The sequence below is a fragment of the Ursus maritimus genome, unplaced genomic scaffold, assembly GCF_017311325.1.
Source record: "Ursus maritimus isolate PB19 unplaced genomic scaffold, ASM1731132v1 scaffold_14, whole genome shotgun sequence".
Taxonomy (NCBI): Eukaryota; Metazoa; Chordata; class Mammalia; order Carnivora; family Ursidae; genus Ursus; species Ursus maritimus.
This window is the reverse complement of record NW_024423786.1, coordinates 12521517-12546514: the sequence shown is the minus strand read 5'-3', so window position 1 is coordinate 12546514 and position 24998 is coordinate 12521517. Positions and strand designations below refer to the sequence as shown.

Sequence of the window (24998 nt, the reverse complement as noted above, 5' to 3'; positions counted from 1 at the left end):
ATGGGTGAATGTTACCAGGAGGCCGATGAGGAACCATGCTGCTATCAGAGAAGTCTGCAAAAGGAAGTGGACCGCCTCGGGGCTTCCTCAGCTGCTGCTGTGGACGTGTTCAGTGGGAGGCTTGAGGACCAGGTGTCAAAGATGCGGTCAAGGTGATTCCTGACGTAGGAAGTTGGACCAGATGATTGTTTTCAGCTGGATGCAGGGGAGGTGGACAGAATCAGGAGATGGAAGGCAGGGCTGAGGGTCCCCTACATTCTTGCAGCTACACGAGTACTTCCTCTTTCAACTGTGTTATATATTTGGGTTCCTGAAGATTGAAAAGAAGATTTGCTACTGAAAACCAGGGTTATTTTGTTTTGAAGCTGCTGTCCTGGATGACCTTTTGAGGTCTCTTTGAACACATCTAAGTCGATGATTCAGAATTGCCTGTGACCCTGGCAAATAGACGATTTGTCAGAACTCTTTTGGTTGCAAGTGTCAAAACTCCTCTCAACTTTGCTAAAGCAAGATGGGGATTTAGTGACTTGAGAAACTTGCAGGGCTGTTGAGGTAGTTCACAGAATTGATTAAAAAAAAAAAGAAAAGCTGCGACAACCATGACTTCAGGGGCTAGACCCAGCAACTCCATGCGGCCCAAACTCCGTCTCTGTTCATCTGCCTCTCGGATCTGCTTTTTTAATTTCTCCCTGGGTGTTGGCCTCTGGTTAACAGCTGCCAGCATCCTCAACTGTGAGAAAGGGACAACGTTGTGCTCACAGCATCTGTATATGGATCCCAGGCCATGATTATCATTAGTCCTCTGTGAATCAATAACCCAGCCCTTAGGGGGGTTGGAGCGCTACTATTGGCCAGGCCTGGGTTAGTTCCCATGGCCAGGGAAGGATGAGCCTTAAGAAGACTAAAGAAGGCTCTCTGAGAAAACAAAACATAGTGGTGCCTTTCATCTTGGAAGACCGTCAAAGAACATGTACAGAAAACTTTGGGAAAAATTGTTAACTCCTCCTCAGAGAAGGGAGTTCCAATTAGAAGAGTTCCTACTTATTGAGTACTGATTTTAGGTCAGACACATGATACATTATCACTTTAAATGGTCATAATGGGGATCTGAAGTGGATTTTTAGTTTCATTTTACAGAAGAGAAACCGAGGCCCAAAGAGTCAATTAACTTTCCTAAGACCACACAGCTTAGAAGGCAGCTGGGGTTTCGCTCAGGCCATCCATGTGGGCCTGCATTTCGAGCTCTCCGTCCCTCTGACAGTGCAGAAGACGCAGACGTTCGCTAAGGGTTTGGACATACGTGGGACGAGGCTCCTCAAACACACGTGCTGAGACCAGGGCTCCCCAGCTGGGCTGTTGAGACAGAATACGGGACAGGGAGACCAGACACTTGAATTCAAGGCCCAGCTCCGCCTCTGCTACTGATTAGCCGTAGGTCAAAAGAGTTTTTAAAAATGCAGATCTCACCGGGTCACTGTGCCCTTTGGAATGCTGCTGTGCCCTCCGGAGAAGGGCCATGTGGCTCAGGAAGGCCGGCAAGTTGCAGCACGCCGGCCATCCTCTGTAGCTCCCTGCGCCCTTTCACAGCTTTCAGGCTTTTTGGCAAACACAGAGCCTTGTGTTCGGAATATCTGCTCCCTCCCCTCATTCTGAGCCGGCACCCGCTTTTTTCCTCCCGGTCGCACTCTCATGGATCACCTTTAGGTGAAGGCCTCCCAGATTGCCAATAGGTCCCACTCCTCCGGCAAAGACCCTCAAGTCACACTTCCTTTTCCTTCAGAACACCTCTCTCGATGAAAATGAACAGCCCTATTTCGGTGGGCACTGGACTGCGAACTCCGTGAGGGGCAGAGGCCGTTGCCGCCTCGCTCCTCCGTATCCACAAACCCAGCCTGAGGCTTGGTGCCCGGGGAGAGCCCACTAAGTACTTATTGAGAGGCTCAATGAACGTCTGAGCACCCACTTGGGCCTCCTCTTCCCAATCGTGAATGTCATCTTGTGTAGGTGTCAAATTTTATGACTTGAAGAGCACCTGGGTAAAGCGGGAGCTAGTGTCAGTGGGTGGAATTTGGTTAAATCCCTGAGGGTGTTGCATTTTTATTTGAAGCCTGTAAAAGAAAAGGCTAGCGGGGGGCCATCTGGTCTGGTAACAGGTGGACTCCAAAACGAAGAGGAGAAGTTCACTGAAAAAAGCAGCCCTGCCTGTAAAAAACTCACACTCCTTCCCAGAAGAAGGCTGTCACTTGGTTCCTCTCTCTGGCTCTGACATATGCTTCAATCCCTCGCTCCTAAATATGGTTGATACTCAGAGTTTGCTGCCATGTGAGGAGAGCCTCTGTGAGGACTGAAAACAGCTCCTCCAGCAGCAATTATCAGAAGGAAGAATTCAGGGCTGCCTTCGGGCCCCGAGCCTTTGCACGGTGTCTCCCTGGCTCATGTCTAGACCCTGGGGGCTCAGAACAAGACAGTGGCTCCAGCTGTGTCACTGAGGGATGGAACCTTCTGAGGCTTTGGCTGTAACCAAGAACTTGGATCTGCCATATGGGAGCGTGTGTCTTGGCTTGCTTGCTGGACAGACTCTGGAGCCAAGCTGTATTCAAATCCTGTTCTGCCTCAGTCAGTGACTGCATCTGTAAAATGGGGATAGTAACAGTCTCTCTTTAGTATTGTAGTGAGGACTAAATGACCTAATTTGTGTTGTGTTCTTAGGGTTCCTGGCCTACTCAGCATCGTATAAATGTTTCCAGCATTACATTAAAAAAAAAAAATCTTCTCAATGCCTACTCTGGCATCAGGCAATTGGACTAATAGTTCTCATAGAGTGGTCTGCAGGCCTCTTGCATCAGAAGCACTTGGGCCAGAGGTGATATTCAAATTATTTAACAACAGAAAAGGCAAGGACCTCCTCTCATCAGAACTGACAGCTCTTATGATCAGAGAGGCCCATCCTATGCAGGGTTTTAACCCAGTAATCTCTGAACCATGGCAGATCTGGGAAAGATCAGTGTGAACTGGAGTGGCAGGGGACACTCAGATGTGGTAAACAACTGTTCTGCTTTCCCCCAGATGTCAGACTTTCATTGCTGAAACTGGAACATTCCCAGGCAAACCCAGGACAGTTGGTCACCCACATGCAGGGCATCTGGGAGCCATGTATGTTTACCAACTGGTTTGGAAATAACGTCCATATTTTAACATTCAGTTGGGCCATGCCCGTGCCTACTGGCTGAATGTCAGTGCTGCCCGGGACCTTGTATAAATACAGATTCCTGGGCTCTACCCCAGGTACCTTGCATCAGAATCGTCAGAGCTAGGGAATTTGCACTTTCAACATGCACTCTAGGTGATTCTGATGCTCTCACATTTGAGTTGATTCATTAGATTGTCAGTTTCTGGAAGACAAGGACTGTATGTATGTCTTGCTCTATGTCCAGGGCCAGCTTATGGCAGGTGCTCAGTCAATATTTGTTCAAAGAACAGATACAGGTCATAGTGTTGCAGGAAGCTTCGTGTATGATGATTAAGGGCATGGGTTTTGCGCTTGGACTGTACTCAAATCCTAGTTCTTTTATTTATTAGTTGGGTGATCTTGGAGAAGTTCATTGACCTCTCAAAGATTCAGTTTTCTCATCCAGGAAAGGAGACAATAAGAATACTGCTTTATATAGATGTGTGTTAACTAAAATAACCCACGTAAGGCAATTAGCCATAGTGCCTAGAGCAGAGTAAATGCTGGATAGAAAACAGCTATCACCACTGCTGTGGCTGCTATTGTCCATAATTCATTTCCCTATTTTTAAATGTAAATTCAGTTAATTAACGTAATATGTATTGGTTTCAGAGGTAGCAGTCAGTGATTCAGCAGTCTTATATAATACCCAGTGCTCGTTACATCACGGCCCTCCTTAATGCCCATCACTCAGTTACCCCTCCGCCCTCCAGCAACCCTCAGTTTGTTTCCTATGAGTAAGAGTCTCTTATGGTTTGTCTCCTTCTCTGATTTCATTTTGTTTTCCCTCTCTTCCCTTACGATCCTCTGTTTTGTTTCTTAAATTCCACCTATGAGTGAGATCATGATAGTTGTTTTTCTCTGATTGACTTATTTTGCTTAGCGTAATGCCCTCTAATTCCATCCTAATTCAGTTTCCTTTAATTCAGCAGGCAATTGCTGACCTGTGTGCCAGGCACACTGGTAGGCATCAAGGTTTCCGAGACGAGGAAGAAATGCCTTGCACTCTAGGAACACATCCGAGAATGATGAGAGTATAATACATTACACACGGTAGTGGCGTGCCCTTTCTTTATTTATCTTGCAGGTGAACCAAGAGGCTCGCTTGGGTGATAAAGCACCAGGCCGGGAATCAGGAAATGGGACAGGTGACATCTGAAGGTTGGGAATCCCTAGCAGAAGAATAGAAGAAGCACTTTGTTTAAAGATGTAGCCATGTGAAAGGTCATGCCTTATCAGGGAAGGGCCAAAGGATCAGGGTGGCTAGAAGATAGAGCTCTTGGTGTAGGGACGGTGAGTGGCAGATTGCGAAGTGCTGTGTAAATGACGCTTACGGAAACCAGCAGGCCTATCCTGGACTATGGGCACCACAGTGGCGGAAAAAGGAGAACCAGCCTAAAGTCCACATTAACGTTTGGTTTGAGTGCCTTGAAGTTCACCTGTTTTAGAATACACTGCAGTGTTTAAAAATGAAATAATAGGTTTATTACATGGCAATATCTTTGAGATATGTTTTTGAGCAAAGAAAGCAAGATACAGAAGACTTTGACCCTATTTTTTGTATTCAAATGATAAAAGACTATTTTATTTAACAAAACACCACCACGTACTAGCTGTGTGATCCAGGACAAGTTCCTTAATTTTGCCGTGTCTCAGTTTCTCAAACTATAAAATCAGGAATGAAAGTCACTCTCCATTCAATTAACATGAGGATAAAGGAAATAATGATCCACAGAAAGCTCTGAGCCTAATGCTTAGCATGGTTGAGATGCGTAATCAATAATAATTGTTATTATCTGTACGGAGAAAAAAGTCTGGGTCAGTATACACCAAAATAGTAATAGTAACTCTTTGGCTGATTGAATTATACGTAATTTTAGTTTACTACCTTTGTGTCTGTATTTTCTTTTTTTTTTTTTAAAGATTTTATTTATTTATGTGACAGAGATACAGCCAGCAAGAGAGGGAACACAAGCAGGGGGAGTGGGAGAGGAAGAAGCAGGCTCCCAGCGGAGGAGCCTGATGTGGGACTCGATCCCGGAACGCCGGGATCACGCCCCGAGCCAAAGGCAGACGCTCAACGACTGCGCTACCCAGGCGCCCCTGTGTCTGTATTTTCTAACTTACTACAGTGAACATAAATTACTCATGTAAAAAGAAGGAGAATGAACCTTGATTGCCTCGCTGGTCCTAGAAGTACTGGCATACAGTAAGTGCACAGTAAATATCTTTAGAATAACTGAATGCACACTCATATTCCCAGCTTTTATCATTTAGGAGGCTTTAGTCACAACAAAACGTAGTTCTTTAATTTGCCAAGGATTACCACACTTAAAGTTTTAAAAATAAATGGCTCTCTAAATTCCTTTGGTATTATTTCATAAATCACTTGCTAAGAACTGAAACTTTCCAATTTTTAAGTCATTTTCCATTAAAGATTAAATTTTAAAATAAGGCTTTATATTGATAACAGATGTATTAGTGAGGGAGGGGGTGAGGGTTAGGTAAAATAGGTGAAGGGTATTAAGAAATACAAACTTCCAGTTACAAAATAAATAAGTACAGTATAGGTAAGATAGTCAATAATAATGTGATAATTTGTCTGGTGACAGATGGGGAATACACTTCTTGTAGTGAGCATTTTGTAATATATTTAATTGTCAAATCACTATGTTGTATACCTGAAACTGATATAATATTACATGTCAACTATACTTCAATTAGAAATTTAAAGGGGCACCCGGGCAGTTCAATTAGTTAAGCATCCTACTCTTGATTTCGGCTCAGGTTATGATCTCAGGGTTGTGAGATGGAGCTCTGCCCGTCAGGCTCTGTGCTGGGCATGGAGCCTGTTTAAGATTCTCTCTCTCTTCCTCTCCCCCTACCCCTCTGCTTCCCACTCTCTTTTTTTCTTAAAAAAAATTAAGAAGTGAGGACTCTTTTAAATACAAGTTCCAGATATTCAGATGAAATTGGTTTAAATAAAAAAAAAGAAAAAGATTTATTTTGGCTCTTATGAATAAGTGTCTCTAGGCTTTTGGCTTTTTGAGGGGCCCAGATGATCTCATTATGCTCCTGTCTTTTTTTTTTTTTTTAAGATTTTATTTATTTGAGAGAAAGAGAGCATGAGTGGGAGGAGGGGCAGAGGGAGAGGGACAAGCAGACTCCCCACTGAGTGGGGAGCCCGACGCAGGGCCCCATCCCAGGACCCTGAGATCATGACCCGAGCTGAAATCAAGAGTCGGATGCTTAACTGACTGAGCCACCCAGGTGCCCCTATGCTTCTCTTTTTTTTAGGTAATAAATGAGACAACTGCTTGTGACCCCAGGGTTGGGCTCTGAAAGCCATCTTTTCTAATGGCTCTTACAAAAATCCCAGGGAAGCCTCTGACTGGTCAAGCCTGGGTCATGTGGCCATCCTTGAGAAGAGGTTGGAGACAATGGACTGAGTGTTTACCATGGAAGGGGATTGGAGAATGGAATCCAAAGGAAATACCGCCCATCATGCCAAAAAACAAATAGTCACTATCCATGAACAACCGGGGCCTTATTTCTAGGGGAAGGTTCTGTGTAAGGTTTTTTTTACTTCACTAGGAGAGCAATGCCATATAAATGCAAGAAATTATGATTTTACTGACAGATCTAGACTGCCATCCAGATTCTAGTGTTTCTGGATCATGAAGAGAAAAGTAGTAAAAATAACTATTAAAATATTGCCTCCTGATTGCACATTAAACGTTTGTGTCATACTCAAAATCTAGCTTTTAGTCCTTGTTCTGCCACTTAGAGACATCTTCAGGCCTCAGTAAGCTCTTTGGTAAAATTAGAGAGTTGGCTTTGATGATTTATAGCCTTTTCTTTTTTCTTTTCTTTTTTTTTTTTCTCAAAGATGCTGTGATCCCAGACATCACTATACCAAAACAAATTCTGCCTAAATTTCAAAGTAACTCATTTGTACCAGCCCATGTTTTCCTAAATGGTAATGACCTTCAATGAGTAATTTCACCAAATGAGGTCTTAAAAAGCAGAGAACATCATTTATTGATTACTCACTGTGCCAACCAGGGCCCTAAACACTTTACATGTATTATTTCATTTGGCCTTCATAACAATTCTGAGGAGCAACACAGTGGGGAAAGAATGACCCCCACAATTTTGTCCACGTCCTACTCCTTAGAACCTGTGATATGTTGTTATATGGCAAAGAGGTGTGAAGGTTGCAGATGAAATTAAGGTTACTAATCAGCTGGCACTGAAATGGCAGTTAATCCTGGGTAATCCTACTGTCGTCACAAGGGTCCTTGTACGTGACAGAGGGAGGCAGGGAGTCAGAGAAGGAGATGCCATGCCAAGAGCAGAGGCCGGGGTGATGCAGTTGCTGGAGTTAAAGATGGAAAGGTGTCATGAGCCAAGGAATGCCGGTGGCCTCTCCAAGTAAGAAAACAGATTCTCCCTTAGAGCCCCCAGAAGGAACACAGCCCTGCAGACACCTTGATTTTATCCCTGAGAGACTAATTTTGGACTTCCGACCTCTACAACTGAAAGGTAATGAATTTGTGTTGTTTACGCCACTAAGCTTGTCGTAACCGGTTGCAGCAGCCAGAGGAAACTAATGCAGACAGGCACAGTGAGCCTACTCCACCGAGGACACCGTCATAGACGATTTCGGTGCCTTGCCAGGTAACCCAGCCACTAAACGACAAAGTTAGAATCTGAGCTTGATTCGGCTCTACAGCCCATGTGCTAGGGGCACCTGGGTGGCTCGGTCAGTTAAGCGTCTCCCTTTGGCTCAGGTCATGATCCTGGAGTGCCGGGATCGGGCTCCCTGCTCAGTGGAGAGCCTGCTTCTCCCCCTGCCCCTCACCCCAACTCATGCTCTCTCTCTCTCTAATAAATAAACAAATTTTTTAAAGCCCGTTCTCTTAACCACTGCACTGTATTTTTTGAGTGCCATGTGTATGATACATTGGACTTCATAGGTCACAAAGGAGCACAAGAACATAGTGCCTGGCCTCAGGGACTTTATGAGCTTGCAGCGGATCGAACAACCCAACAGTACTAAAAATTACCTTTTACTGAAATGACCAAGTGCCAGGCACCTTGCATATAATCTTTGCATTATTACTGTTACTGTGGAAAGGAAAGATGTTACCATCTCTTATGGGCTGACTTGTGTCCACCCACCCCCAGCCCCCGAATTCCTATGGCGAAGTCCCAACCCCTAGTAACTCAGAATGTGACTGTGTGTGGAGACAGAGCCTTGAAAGAGGTGATTAAGGTAAAATGAGGTTGTGTGGGTGGGCCATCATCCAACATGACTGATGGTCTTATAAGAAGAGGATATTAGGACACAGATAGACAAACATAGAGGGGAGACTGTGTCACCCACAGACAGAAGGTGGCCAACTACAATCCAGGAAGAGAGGTCTCCCAAGAAGCCAACCCTGCTGGCACATTGAACTTGAACTTCCACCCTTCAGGACTCTGAGAAAACAAAATTGCGTTGTTTAAGGCACCCAGACTGTCACATTTTTTATGGCGGCCCTAGCAACCTGATATGTCATTTATAAGTGAAGGGACTTAATCTTGGCCAAACTTTATACATCATAACTAGAAGAGTTGTCTGCTTTGGGTTTGGGTGGCTAATTCTTTTTTTTTTTTTTTTAAGATTTATTTATTTATTTATTTATTTATTTATTTATTTATTTGACAGAGACAGCAAGTGAGAGAGAGAGCACCAGCAGGCAGGAGGGGCAGAGGGAGCAGCAGGGAGCCTTATGAGGGACCCAATCCCAGCAGCCTGGGATCATGACCTGAGCTGAAGGCAGACATAACTGACTGAGTCACCCAGACTATAGCATTTTAATTCTAAGTGAGGACAGAGGAATTAGGAGCAGGCTCTCTACTCTAGTTCATCCATGTCCAGCCACTTAAGTAGGCCTTGCATCTCAACACTCTAGGAGCCCAACGGGACCTCTCTGAAAGTTTCCTTTCCTTTTCTTTTTTTTTAAGATTTTATTTATTTATTTGACAGAGAGGTAGCCAGCGAGAGAGGGAACACAAGCAGGGGGAGTGGGAGAGGAAGAAGCAGGCTCCCAGCAGAGCAGCCTGATGCGGGGCTTGATCCCAGAACTCTGGGATCACGCCCTGAGCCGAAGGCAGACGCTTAATGACTGAGCCACCTAGGCGCCCCTGAAAGTTTCCTTTTCTTGTCTCCATCTTCCAGGCTTCCTGCGTCCATTCAGGTCATGGCTCCCATGCTTCCATCCAGGGTCTAGCCCTTTGTTTCATTTAATTCCTAGTGTGGCTTCTCTGTCTAGTTCCACTGAGGGATGAGGCATGATTCTTAAAGGCAGTGTGGGCAGGGGATAAGAATTCTGTACAATAGTCTGGTCTTAGAATGAATTATTTAGAAATAATCGGACTTCTCACAGCATGAAGGCTAACCTTTTGTTGGTAAATCTCTATACCTTCTATCACCTTCTCTGTCAGAGTCTCTATTCTTTCATTTGGATGTATCAGTTTATATCAGTTAGGAAAGCCTGGATTGGGCTACAGCAACAAATACCCCCCAACTCCCATTGTTTAACACAATCAAGTCTATTTCTTGCTCATGCTATGGTATAATCTTCGCTGCAGGAGCCTCTGCTCAGCGTAGTCACTGGGGAACCCAAATTGGTGGAGGTTCCATCTATATTTCATTGATGGCCCAAGCGGGCAGGAGAGTGTGGAAAACCATACTGGCACGTACAAACCTTTGCCTGGAAATGATACACAGCACTTCCCCTCGCATTTCATTGACCAAAGCAAGCCAAATACGAATACCTTATGTCAAAGGAGGTAGGAAGTGCAATCCTATCATGTGCCTCGAAAGCGAGAATGCAAATAACTGTAAACAGCCCTGACAACCACCATGGAGGACACCTTTGATTACCAATAACTGTCCACAAGTAGCTCAAACAAAGAGATTTATTATTTTATTTAACAAGGATCCCAAATATCAGGGAGTTGCTAGCTTAATTCATTCACCGGCCAGACATAGCATCCAACACCCATGTTCCTCTTATATTCTGCCCTGCCGTTCTCAGTTTGTTGACTTAACCTTGTAGGATGGCTCTCCTCATGGTCTAAAGATGGCTGCCTTTGGGGCGCCTGGGTGGCTCAGTCGGTTAAGCATCTGCCTTCCGCGTGGGTCATGACCTCAGGGTCCTGGGATCGAATTCTGCATCAGACTCCTTGCTAGGTCGGGAGCCTGCTTCTCCCCCTGCCTGCCACTGCTCCCTTGCTTGTGGGCGCACTCTCTCTTTCTCTCTCACTCTGACAAATAGATAAATAAAACCTTTACAAAAAATAAAGATGTCTGCCTTCTTTCAGTTATTGCATACAGACGACAATGCTCAGAGATAGAAAGGGACTCATACCTGTCTCGTATCCCTTTTTTAAGGCAACAAAAAACTTCCCGGAGGCTCCTAAGCAGATTTTCTTTTTTTTTTTTTTTAAAGATTTTATCTTTTTATTTATTCGACAGAGATGGAGACAGCCAGCGAGAGAGGGAACACAAGCAGGGGGAGTAGGAGAGGAAGAAGCAGGCTCATAGCAGAGGAGCCTGATGTGGGGCTCGATCCCATAACGCCGGGATCACGCCCTGAGCCGAAGGCAGACACTTAACCACTGTGCCACCCAGGCGCCCCTAAACAGATTTTCCCCCATTTCATTGACCAGAACTATATCGTGTGCTCTAGTCTAAACTACCCGCTTGCTGGGGAATTTGAGGACTGCCAGGACTGGCTTAAATGAAACAAGACTCCTTCCCTAAGACTGCCTAGGGGGCCAGTCCTCCTGTACCCCAAACAAAGAACATGGCCACTTAAAGGAGAGTGAACAAAACTGGGCTCTTGTTTCTGAGATACAAGGAGTACAGAATCACAGCTGAGTAGAAAACTAACAGTGTGGGCTGCCCCCGGCTCCAGGAAGGGAGAGCTGAGCGTGAGGAGGTGCAGGGGGAGAACCATTCTGAATCTTCCCATGAAACGTACGAGGCAGGTTTTCTTGTCCTGTTTCGCAGATAAGAAATGTGGCATTAGGTATACATCAGACTCCAAAGTCCTACTGACTACACTTGGCCCACCTGTTTATCCAGCAAGTTCAGTTACAGAGTGGAATGTCACAATAAGTGTTTTTAAAAGTCCTTTGGGGAAGGCAGAAGAAGTTCATCAACTGTCAGCCCTGCTACAATTAGGATTTCCATGATCCAATTGGCTACTCACTGAATTCCTTACTGACGTCAACCAAAGATCCCTTTTTAACTAGGAAGAGTGCCCATTTTGTGGCAAGGAAAAAAGAGCAGGTGTGCTGATCTGCAACTATATCTAGGACTAAATTTACCTAGAAAAGGAGTGTGGCCAAGCTGTCTTTGAAGCAACTCTCCATTATCGTCGGGTTGAGGCAAAATGTCGTACGACTCTCACGCCACCAGATTTTCTATTAGCCTCATCTCCATAAGAAATATTGGCATCAATTTAAAATTCAGCCCTTCCCTCAGCCTTTGTTGATAGCCATACTGATAAATGTCCGAAGAGCCCAAACTTAAGAATCCAGTTGGTGGGGTGGAAATATGGGGCAAGCAGGTCTTAGGAGAGCTCCGGGTAGAGCAGAGAAGGGTCCACTGACATGCGATTCTTTCTTCCACGTTAGACCTCATAGCCTGTTCTCAGTTGCTGCCCGACTCCTGCCTGGGGAATTCACTTCAGACCGCTGGCCAGATCATAGAGAAGCCCAGGGTCTGGTCCTGCCCATATCTAATAGGTGGCACTACCTTTTTGGAGACCCTCCTCAAGTGCCAGCACTGAGTTAAGGACATTGCTGATACCATCACACACAATTCTTACACAACCCTTGGAAGTAGGTGGCTTTCCCATGGATGAAGCTCAAGGAAGCCAAGCCACCCATCCAAAGTCTCAGGATGGGGTTGAACTGGGATTTTATTTCAGGTCTGGTTGCAGACTTAATGGCCTTCACCGCTATACCCTACTTCCTCTGTTCGCTTGAAGTACTTGAGGTTTTTTTTTAACCCCCATAAGAAGTCTACCAGGTGGATATGGACATGACTATCTTACATCAGCTCAGAGAAATCACAAAAAGCTTGCCTCAAGTTTTTCAGCTAATAAGTAGGAGAGCCAGAATTTGAACCGAGGTCTGAATGGCCCCCACCCCAGAGTCCCCCCCCCCCATGCACGAATTGCCTCCCCTCGTACATGAGCTGCTGAGCTACCGCCTGGATGACCAGCTTCTTTATAATAGAGAATTGTCATAGTTAGAAAATCATGAAAGAAAGGATTATGTTTGCCATTACAAGCTGGTTTTGAGATAGATGATAGATAGATAGATAGATAGATAGATATAAATTTTTTCTCTCTTTGAAGTCACTCCAGGTTTTCTAAAGGAGTCTTCTGCTATTAAACATGCCCCATCCGCATTCCCCAGGTCTCTTCAGGTCAGCATATTTAAAAAAAGAAAGACTTGAACTTGTCATTCAGCTCTCACTCCGTATGAATCATAACAGGACTGTACGTGGGGAAACAGCCTAGTTCTAGGAACTGGTAATAGAAGCTGGGGTTTGTCACCTTTATGGGTGCATCTCAAATCCTGCTTGGGTGCTTCTGGGGCCCATGTGATGGTACACCCTTGACCGAGGGGGAACTGAGCAACTGGGTCGTGGCCACCTCAACTGACAGATGGCCTGGTCACACACACACCTGCCTCTGTGACCAGAGCTCGGGCAGAGGCCAAAGAGAGAAGAGTCTTCAGAGAGATGGCCTCTCCCTCCCTTTAAGGTGATATTTTTAAATCAGGGCTAAAAATATAACGACAACAATAACAACAGCAGGTAACATTCATTGAACACGGAGCTACAATTATTCTCATTGCTATTGTTGCTACTGCTAGTCCATTAACAAACTAATCTGTCAAAGTATTCCATAAATAGCATTTATTTTTTTTATTTTTTTTTAAGATTTTATTTATTTATTTGACAGAGATAGACACAGCCAGCGAGAGAGGGAACACAAGCAGGGGGAGTGGGAGAGGAAGAAGCAGGCTCATAGCAGAGGAGCCTGATGTGGGGCTCGATCCCATAACACCGGCATCACGCCCTGAGCCGAAGGCAGACCCTTAACCGCTATGCCACCCAGGCGCCCCCGTAAGTAGCATTTATAAGTAGCAATTATTCTTGCAATAAAGTGTGGCACTTAAGAGATCAGGCTGCCAGGGCAAAGAGACCTGAGTTGACACCTACTATCACCTCTTGCTGGTCACGTGGGTCTGGGAAGTTACTTCAACTTGCTTCAGTTGTCCTCATCTGTGAAATGGAGACAAGAAAAATATCTGTTCCAGGGGCGCCTGGGTGGCACAGCGGTTAAGCGTCTGCCTTTGGCTCAGGGCGTGATCCCAGCGTTATGGGATCCAGCCGCACATCAGTCTCCTCTGCTATGAGCCTGCTTCTTCCTCTCCCACTCCCCCTGCTTGTGTTCCCTCTCTCGCTGGCTGTCTCTATCTCTGTCGAATAAATAATAAAAAATAAAATCTTAAAAAAAAAAAAAAAGAAAAATATCTGTTCCCATAGAGCTGTTGGGAGGATTAGATAAGATTATGTAGGCAAAGCGCACGCTAGCACAGTTGCCGGCTCAGAACGGGGAGTTCAGGGACCAGAGGGGATAATTAGCTATCAGAAGCCAAATGCTGGGGAAGTGCCATTGCTGTGCCTTCAACAAGAGCTGGACTTCCAGGGCTACGTATTCTCTGCCTGAACCCCGTGAGCCCCTACAAGGATCTGAGCTTCCCAACAGGGATGATGCAGGAGGAAAAACAAACACCGAAAACTATCTCTGGAAATAAACTGATGTCTTGCCCATGAGCCAGAAAATGGTGCTCAGGTGTCTTGCTTGGCGGGTTTTAGCTTGGCAGGGGTTTGTTTGTGTGGTGGTGGCGGGAAAGTGGAGGATTTAAGGAGGTGGAGAGAAATCTATTTTTCAGCTTTCATTTCTGCCTGGATTTTGTACCAAATATATTTTTTCACCAGCAAGATCAAAGGGATGGTGCACCTGACATCACTCATGGCATCTTGCTGGACAGCAGGGAGGAGAGGGAAATAAATCAAGGTATTTGCCACCACGGTCATTTGCGTCTGAGAGGAGAGGGTGACATAAATCTTCACCGTGAGCTAGGCCTTGAAATAGGGTGAGAAGTTGCTGCAAAATGAATATTCAATCAGGAATGTTGGTGGCCTGGTTTTCCTAAGAGTGGAGTTAGTCTATGGATCTGGTTATCTTTGAGGACAAACCCAGTAACCCCACTCTGAATTTTGGGGCTCCTTCCCTCTTCCCATCCAACTTCTTTTCCACCGACATCTCCAGAGGGCTCACCATGTCCCAGGCACTGGGCTGCCTAGCAGAGGATACGGGGTAATGGACTCCAGGTAGCGTCTGCCCTCCGGAGTGTCCAGTCCAGCAGGAGAGACAGACACCAAGCAGAATCCTTCACCAACACTGATTGCAACTGCGTGAGATGTGAAGAGGCAAAAGGTGAGAACTGACAAGGATGAGACTAAGTGGGAGAGCCCCGCACCTAGCCTGGGAGTTCAGGGACAGCCTTTCTGAGGAAGTGATGTTTGAACCGAGACCTGAAGGGTGAGCAGCAATTAGCCAGGCGAAGAGTGGGTGGTGGGGATGTGGGTGGGGGAGCTTCGCATTTTCGAGAAACAAGGAAATGGCCAGTGTGGCTGGAGCTCAGAACACAAAGGGAAGAGTGACGTGATATGGAGCTGGTAAGGGGGAAGGAGCCAGGGCTGGCCTACTTTCCTTTTACTTTATATGGCTCCCGTTTAGTTTTGCCTTGTCCAGTTCCTAGGGGGGAGAAGGCAGGCCCGCCCTTCCTGTTGTGGGGCCACAGGTCTGCAAACCAGCAGAGTCCTCCCCTGGGTCTGGCCGAGGCCTCCTCCCAGTGCGCCATGGTGCCCACTGGCTGTCCGGCCCCCAGTTCTCTTCCTGCCATGGTGGGCTGGCGCGACTTTCTCCTAGGACCTCAATGGCCCCTGGGCACTGAGACCATTGCCTTCCTCGCTCAGAGGTTTCAGGAGCCTTGGTTCAGCTACTAGGCTGACCTGGTTTTCTCTTGTGAACGGCACTGCCTGCGATCTTGTGTGCCAGTGTAGAAACCAAGTCCCCACTTCCTACCCCGGCTCCAGCATCTTCCTTTTCTCTGTATCATCCTTGATAGCGAGAATGGTACCTTTTCCAAGACCTTCCCGGTCAGTTCATCAGGTCAGGTTGATCTGTACCTGCTTAGCATCAAGTACTCCAGAGAAAGGGGAACAGAACTACAGTCCCGCGCTGGACCAGCTCACAGGCCCCTCGGGTACCATGCTAAGCATATTACCTATGATCTCATCTCACGCCCAGAACAACTCCACGTAATAGCGACTATCATTAGTGCCCATTTTATAGATGAAGAAACTGAATCAAAGGGAAATAATACAACCGGCCCGAAGTCACACTTATCACTGGAGGGGCTGGGATTTGAACCTGTGTAATCCTAAAGCCCAAATTCTTTTTTTTTTTACTTAATTTTTTAAAAGATTTTATGTATTTATTTAACAGAGATAGAGACAGCCAGCGAGAGAGGGAACACAAGCAGAGGGAGTGGGAGAGGAAGAAGCAGGCTCATAGCAGAGGAGCCTGATGTGGGGCTCGATCCCATAACGCAGGGATCACGCCCTGAGCTGAAGGCAGACGCTTAACGACTGCGCCACCCAGGCGCCCCCTAAAGCCCAAATTCTTAACCAATACCCTCTATCCTCTCTACTCATCTCCCTCTCTCCCTCCTTTCTCCCTCTTTCTCTCTCTCTCCCTCTGAATTTCTGGAAGTGTCCTTACACTGTGATTCTTCAACAACTGAGGCCTTGTCTTGCGGGTGGAATCCTGACGCACACCCCTGTGTTTTCCTGTGGCTACAGCTCACCTTCCTGTTCTCGCATGCCCTATTGTGTCTTACAGGGCCTCTCTGTCCGTGTCATCTGTTGGCCTAGTTTCCTGCTGTCACTATGTATTTCCCCAGTACTGTGTGCTCTTTGGAGCTGGAGTTTCACCAACTGCCTGAGGTTAAGCCTATCACTCAGAGGGGCAGGATTGTTCTTTTCTGGAGCTAATGTCATTTCTTCTGCTGCTACCCCTTGGATTCCCAGCTGGGTGGTAGAGTACAGACTGGGCATTGCAGTAACCCCCCAAAATGTCTGAGAGACCTGAAGTTCTCCTAAGGAGCTGTGACTTTAAGGAAGTTCTTCTCAAAAGGGACAGTACCGTCCTTAGGGGATGTTTTCTTAAGAGGGCACTTTTGGTTTTCATAAGGATTGCAGGGGTGTGGAGGTGGAGGTGGAAATCTCATGTCCTACTGGTTTGGGGGACCCCTGTGAGGCAGGCCTGTGGGGCAAGAGTTGTGTTGTATCCCCTGAAGATTTGAAATGTCCCACCGTGGGGCGCCTGGGTGACTCAGTCTGTGAAGCACTGGCCTTTGACTCAAGTCATGATCCCAGCGTCCTAGGACAGAGAGGAGCCTTGCTTCAGGCTCCCTGCTCAGTTGGGAGTCTGCTTCTCCCTCTCCCTTTCCCTCTGCCCCTCCCTCCACTTGTGCTCTCTCTCTCTCTTTCAAATGAATAATAAACTCTTCTAAAAAAGTCCTAAAATACATTTACTATAGGTGAGAACTTATTTTTCATCACCTTACCATAGATCCTCACTCTTTTTCTCTCACATAAACACAAATACCAGTATGGTTTTAATAGCCATCAAGCTTCCCAGGAATGGTACTACTGCATAAATGAAAGCAAGCCTCTATCACTTTACTAAGAGTTGTCTGCCATTTTGGAAAATGACGTCATCAATGGCAGTACCGTGCTTGGGATCTGAATCATTAGTGCCGCACAATTGCATCAGCCTTTACTTATAGCTGTTTTCATTTGCAGAAATTTTACGTATGCCTTTTTAGCCCTTTTTTTGGAAATAGCACATATAAAACAAAATGGTCAACAACTTTCTGTTGAGCATTGTCTCACACTTCTGAAACCCAGACGTATTCGTTAAAAGCAGGGGCATGTATTTGACTTCTCACTGTCTTCTTTAATCATCTGAGCACTTTCGTATTGAAATGCATATTGTACTATAAATCATATCTTTTATTTCTTCCTTACAAGACGTTCAGAGCAATGTACTGATTTTTAGAAATGTTTTATAGGTATTATACTCTCTCTGAATTTCAGTTCAGTATAGTTAAGGCAACAAAAATATTTGTTTTAAGAAAAAGGAGTTGTGATAGAACTAAAAACTCCAGTTTTAAGGAAATGAGAATGACTGATTTTTTTTGTGTGGTGCAGAATTTATACACCAGATAAAAGATAGTCCTATCCAAGCCTTTTTGGCAACCAAGGACTTATTTTATTGGCTATTTTTTCTCCGAAGACTTTTGGTATTCTGTTGGAACTATCTTCAGAGGCAAGCAGGCATTTATTCCCCTCCCCCCCCCCCCCCCCCCGCCACAAAGAGAATTTTCTATGGTTTTGCTTGTTGAAAAAGATTCTGTTTTTTGAGAAGAGCCAACAGTTTTTCAGAGCAAATTGTTGAAACCAAGGGCAGTGATCAAGCTGGGTGATGATATCCTCGGTTGCAGACCATGAGGTTTGGGGGCAGGAATGATGTCCCATCTCTCTCTGCCCCTAGGCAGGACTTAGTACACAGTAGATGCTCAGTACTGGGTTGAACCAGATTTTGTCAAGTATGCAATGTAAGCCTGGGGTAAAAGAATTGAATCACTGTTTGTGTATTGTACTGAATTTAAATGATATAGAAGTGTGTAGTATAATGAAGTAAAACCTTCTCTGGGCGTCAGCGAAAACATGTAAAAGATGGTGTGGCATGAGCGCAGTCCAGTATGAGAGAACGCTGGCTGTGACCAGTGCGTGAGCCCACATGGGTGCATTCCAGTTGAAAATTAGCCCTGCTGCTCCCTCTCCCTGCCCTCGGACATCCCACCTCCCAGAAGTAACTATTAGGAGTAATGGCGGGTTTTGAAAGTTCTCTTCTCCTCGCAGCCAACACTACTAACAATTTAGTGAATCTCCTTCCAGACTTAAAATATATCCGTGGAAGGTGTATGTGTGTGTAAGGGGGCTATGTTCATGCAGAGTGAGAGATATTTTTACATAAGCCTTTAATTTGAAGAAATGGGATTTTATCAGTACTATTCTAAAATGTGGTCTTTTCCATTTCCTGTATCACAGCCCATTTTGAACCATGTCATGATCAAGTGTTTGAATAGCTTTGTTCTGAAGGAAATTCAGAGCAAGGATGCCAAAGGGGTTTTGAAGATAGGAAGACAAGAGGGCAATTTTAATGGAAAATATGCTTTCATGTATTTGAGTTCTTATGGATGTATTTTTCCTTCTCTTTTGGAACTGGAACTTTGGAATTAGATTTGAGTTCAAATTCCAGTAGGGAAGGGGCGCCTGGGTGGCACAGCGGTTAAGCGTCTGCCTTCGGCGCAGGGCGTGATCCCGGCATTATGGGATCAAGCCCCACATCAGGCTCCTCTGCTGGGAGCCTGCTTCTTCCTCTCCCACTCCGCCTGCTTGTGTTCCCTCTCTTGTTGGCTGTCTCTGTCGAATAAATAAATAAAATCTTTAAAAAAAAAAATTCCAGTAGGGAAGAAGAGCTTATGGTGTAGTGTGGGAGACCAACACCAAACCAGGAAACAAGTAAGGAAACAGCATCCGTGTCATTTACAATTGGGCTGCATGTTCTGAGGAGTAGAAATAGTGTGATGGCTTAGAGACCGGAAGGAAAAGGCCACTTGAGATAGAGTCATCAGAGAAGGCCTCTCCGTGCTGATAACCCCTGAATCAAGACCAGAGATCATGCAAAGGCCATGAGGTAGGAATGGGCTTGGGGTGCTTGAGAAGCCCCATGAGGAATGACAGGTGAGTGACCAGCCAGGAGAGTCCTAGAAGGTGAGATCAGACAGGCAAGCAGGGGCCAGATCTTATAGGGTCTTGTAGGCCTACAAGAACTCTAGGAGTTTGAGTTTTATTCTAAAGGGAGTGACTTGGGACACCTGGGTGGGCTCAGTCAGTTAAGTGGCTGCCTTCAGCTCAGGTCATGATCCCAGGGTCCTGGGATGGAGTCCCGCATCAGGCTCCTTGCTCCGGGAGGAGCTTTCCTTCTCTGTCTGCCTGCCTCTCCCCCTGCTTGTGAGCTCTCTCTCTCTGACAAATAAATAAATAAAATCTAAAAAAAAAAAAGAAGAAGTTCTAAGAATTTCCTTTATAAAAATAAATAAATAAAGGGAGTGACTTGTTCTGATTTGATTTTAGAGAAGGACAAAGGTCAAAGCACAGAGACCAGGCAGAAGAGGACGACAGCTTGGATGACGGAAGTGCCAGGGAGATGGAGAGAAGTAAATGGAATCGCGATCTCTTTCTGAGGTAGAACCACCACGATTTGCTGACAGAGTGATGTGGTGTGCGTGTGTGTGTGCATGCGTGCGTGTGAGAAAGGGATCAGTAAAGAAGCAACGCCTAGGGTTTGGGCCTGAATAACTGTGTGGGTGATGGTGCTATTTATAGAAATAAGGAAGGAGGCGAAGAACAAGTTTGGGAGGCAGCAGGGTCAGGAAATGAGAATTTCTTTTCAGTCAAATTCATTTTGAAATGCCTGTCTGATGCTCGAGTGTGGCATCAAGTCGACAGATGAATACAGAGGTTCAGGGTGGGTCTGCCTGGAGAGGTACGTTTCAGAGTTATCCACATCCAGATATGTTTAAAGCCAAGGGAGTTGACATTGGAAGGTGGCTGTTTTCCAGTTTGTTAACATCCAGTTTGTTGCCAAGTGTCTAAGTGATAAGAAAAAGAATGTAAAGAGAAGTAGGGAGGGGGAAAAGAGGAAAAGTGCACCATTCCAATGGTATCTATAGGCTACGTCTTGCAGCAGAATAAGTGTATGGTCACACACGCGTGTGCGTGCACACACACACACACACACACACACGCCACAGCCGCAGACTGCAAGCTGCACACACAAGCCTCATGGAAGGCACACTCACTCTCAGTGCCAACCCCAGACAGACCCTGCCTCCTCCTCGGCTGTTGCTAAGTCCTAGACGGGCGACTGTGACCACTTCTCCACAACCCGCCAGTGCCTGGAAGGAGAAGACCCAGGGGCTCCGCCCACTAAGGCAGAGGCGCCCTGGATCCACCTCCAGAGACTCCTGTCTCCTGGCTGCTCAGAGAGCAGGACTGGGGCCGGCGTCTGGACAAGGCTCGGATGCTGCAACCGAAGAGGCGTCAAGAGTCTCCATGGCTTCAGGCAGCCAAGGAAAATGACCTGTTTCCTGAAGAAACTTCTACTGGCATGAACCTGCAACTGTACACAGGAGGAGCCCTGGGGGAGATGGCATTGCATGTGGCAGTCCTCTGGGACGGTCTCGAGGCAGCCATGGTGCTGGTCAAGGAGCCTGACCCGGGTGAGCCGTCTGTAGGTCGGACTGCTCGGCACACAGCCGTCGTGAACCAGAACGTGAACTCGATGGGAGCCCTGCTTGCCCCCAGGGCCAGCATCTCTACAGAAGCCACAGGCACAGCTTTCCACCACAGCCCCTGCAACCTCATCTACTTTGGAGAGCCCCCATCGTCCTTGGCTGCCTGCGAGGGCAGTGAGGAGATCGTGAGGCTGCCCATGGGGCATGGAGCCAGAGTCTGGGCCAGGACTCCCCGGGAAGCACCACCTTGCCCATCCTCATCCTCCAGTCCAACAAACCTTTGCCTGCCGGATGTGCACCATACCGCTGTCCTCCGATGGGCGCGCCGACCACCTGCAGTCCCGGGACCTCACGCACGCCCGGTCACCAGGGTCTCACCCCCTTCAAGCTGGCTGGAGTGGAGGGCAGCACTGTGATGTCCCAGCACCTGGCGCAGAAGCCGAAGCACATCCAGTGGAATTGTGGGCCACTGACCTCCGCTCTCTATGACCTCACAGAGATCAACTGCTGGGGAGAGGACGTGTCCTTTCCAGAGCTCATGGTCTCCCCCAAGAAGCAGGAGGCTCACCAGATCCTGGAACAGACCCCGGGGAAGCAGCTAGTGAGCTTCAAGTGGAAGACATGTGGGCAGTGGTACTTCTGTGTTCTGGGTGCCTAGTACCCCCTCTGTATGATCGGCTACGTCCACCGTCCCCTCAAGTTCCGTACTGGCAACTGCACAGATTCCTGCGATAATACCATTTTCCAGCAGAAACCACCAAGGAGGCCCACGTGACTCACCAGGATAAGGTCTGGCTGGTGAGGGAGTTGGTCCCCATCCTTGGAAGTGTGGTCATCCTGCTTCTAGAGATCCCAGGCAACTTCGGCGTTGGTGCCTCTTGCTATTTGGGACAGACTGTCCCCTGGGGGCCGTTCCATGTCGTTATCATCACCTATGCCTGCATGGTGCTGGGGAACACGAGGATGTGGCTTTCCAACGTTGAATGGGGAGAGGGTGCCCACGTCCGTCGCCCTGGAGCTGGGCTGGTGCGGTGTTACTTACCTTGCTGGAGGATTCCAGATGCTCTGTCCTTTCACCATCATGATCCAGAAGATTTTTGGTTTTATTTTATTTTTTATTTTATTTTTTAAATTAATCTCTACATCCAACATGGGGCTCGAACTCATAACCCAGAGGTCAAGAGTTGCATGTTCTACCAACTGAACCAGTCGGGCACTCCTAGAAGATGATTTTCTGAGACCTGAAGCATTTCTGCCAGCTGATGCCTTGTTATTCTGGGATTTGCCTCAGCATTCTATGTCATTTTCCAGAAAGAGGACCCAGCCAATCAGGGACAACTCCACCACTACCCCATGGCACTGTTCAACCCCTTTCAGCTTTTCCTCACCATCACTGATGGGCCTGCCAACTATGATGTGAACTTGCCCTTCCCGTGTGGCACCATCTACTGTCTTTGCCACCATCACCACACTGCTTATGCCCAACCTGTTTATCGCCATGAAGGATGACACACATGGGCAGGTGGCCATGAGTGGGACGAGCTCTGGAAGGCCCCGGTCTGGCCACCATGGTAATGCTGGAGAGGAAGCTTCCTTGCTTCCTGTGGTCTTGTCTGGGGTCTGTGGATGCCAGGATGGGCTGGGGGACCACTGGTTCCTACGAGCCAAGAACCACCACGATCAAAATCCTCTGCAGTGCTTCACTCTGTGGAAGCTTTCAAGAGCTCGGATAAGGAACAGGGGCAAGAGCAGCTTTCTGAGAAACAGCCTCTGTTTCTGTGATTGAAAGTAGGACACTAGCCGGAGCCTCCCTGGCCCTCCCAACCCCTCCCTGTCCTGGACCACATCTCACAGCAACAATGATTACCAGGGTGGGAGATCCTTTGTCACAATACCCTGGGACACGTGACTATTGGACTGGATCTTGGCAAGGGGGATGGAGAGGAAAATATCTCTGATTTATGATGAGGACCCCTGTTACTGTGGACCTGACAATCAGGTAGGCCTGGGTGGAGAGCAGGACTAAATTTCATGCCTGTTAATCATGGGAGGGGGTAGACAGAATAATTCTTTTTTTTTTTTTTTAAGATTTTATTTATTTGAGAGAGAAAGAGCTTAAAAGTGGGGGGAGGAGCAAGGGGAGAGGGAGAAGCAAACTCCCCACTGAGCTGGGAGCCCAGTGCAGGGCTCCATCCCAGGACCCTGGGATCATGACCTGAGCCAAAGGCAGATGTTTAACTGACTAAGCCACCCAGGTGTCCCATCCTTGTTTTATTTTTTTAAAAATTTTATTATGGGTAGATACATGTAATATAAAATTTACCATTTTGACCATTTCCAGGTGTACAACTCAGTGGTATTAAGTACACTCACATGCTGCTATTTGTCTACAAGCATTTTTCGTCTTTCCAAACTGAAACTCTTGTACCCGTTAAACATTAACTCTTCACTGTCCCTTCCCCACAGCCCCTGATAACTGATATTCTACTTTCTATGAATTCGACTACTCTAAGTACCTCATATAAATGGAATCATATAATATGAATCCTATTGTATCTAGTTTATTTCACTTAGCATGTTTTCAAGACTTACCCATATTGTAGCAAGTATCCCTTATTCCTTTTAAAGGCCAAATGATTTTTTTTTTTGAGAGAGAGAGAGAGAGTACATGCATGCACACACACACACCCATACCCACACACAGGTGGGACAGAGGGAGAGAGAGAGAGAGAGAATCTCAAGCAGACTCCCCTCTTAGCACAGAGCCCTACATGGGGCTCCGTCTCGCAACCCTGAGATCACGACCTGAGCCAAAATCAAGTTGGATGCTCAACCGACTGAGCCACCCAGGTGCCCCCAAATAATATTTCATTGTATGAATATATCACATTTTATTTATCCATTCATTCACTGATTCATATTTGGGTTGTTTCTACTTTTTGGCTATTGTGAGAAATACTGCTATGAGCATTGGTGTACAATTATCTCTCCAAGTCCCTGCTTTCAATTCCTTTGCATATATCCCTACACGTGGAATCTGGATCTTATGGGCAATTCTTGTTTAATTTTTTGAGGAACTTTCCACAGTGGCTGTACTATTTTACATTTCCTCAAACGGGGCACAAGGATTCCAATTTCTTCACTTCCTTACCAATGCTTATTTTTTTTTCTGCTTGTTGTTTTTTTTCCTCTTTTTCTCTTTCTTTCTATGGTCATCCTAATGAGTATGAAGTGGTACCTCACTGTGATTTTGATTTGCAATTTCCCCAAAGACTAATGACATTGAACATCGTTTCATATGGCTTATTGGCCATTTGTATATCTGTTTTTGGGGAAATATCTATACAAGCCCTTTGTCAAAACAAACAAGGTTTTGGCTTTTGCAAGCACCTCTTTTAGCAGGGCCTTGAGATGGTTCAAGTTATGAGACATGGGACACGCACACCACCTGCTGGCCATTTCTTTGCATTTTCCAACACACACTTCGAGGCCGAAAAAAGTTTTTACCAAAGTTCAAGGGATTACCAAAGAAATGAAGGTCAATGTTGCTGCCCCTGGGGAGCTAATGGCCTCCCTTCTGGGAAGATAATAGATGCTGCGGGTGTGTTGCAATAGTGGAAAGAAACTGGACTTGGAGTAGAGAGAGCCGGATTTGAATCTTGCCTTTGATTAAGCAAATGGCAGGTCTCTTGGCCTCTAAATCCTAGGGGGGTGTGTCCAGTAAAATGTTCTGTGGTGTTGAAAGTGTTCTGGATCTGTGCTGTGCAGTGGGATAGCCACTAGCCGCATATACCTGTCGAGCACTTGAAATGTGGCTGTTGTAAATACAGAAGTGACTTTTAAAACTTTAATTACTTTATGGGGCGCTTGGGTGACTCAGTTGGTTAGGCGTCTGCCTCTTGGTTTCGGCCCAGGTCATGATCTCAGGGTTGTGCCATCGAGCCCCACGTCGGGCTCCATGCTGGGTGGGAGAGTCTGCTTGAGATTCTGTCCCTCCCTCTCCCTCTGCCCCCCCAACCCCACTCTCTCTCTCTCAAATAAATAATTAAATCTTTAAAAAAGAAACTTTAATTACTTTAAATGTAAGTTTCAATAACCATCTGTGGCTAGTGACTACCATATTGGACAATGCAATTTTAAAGACTCAGTTTCCTCATCTGTACAATGGGGATGACAACACCTCCCTGTGAGG

General features: G+C 46.4%; 1 pseudogene; it reads left to right on the top strand.

The window, feature by feature from the left end:
• LOC103669653 lies at window positions 1-22907 on the top strand (annotated as a pseudogene).
• The last annotated feature ends 2091 nt before the right edge of the window (window positions 22908-24998 follow it).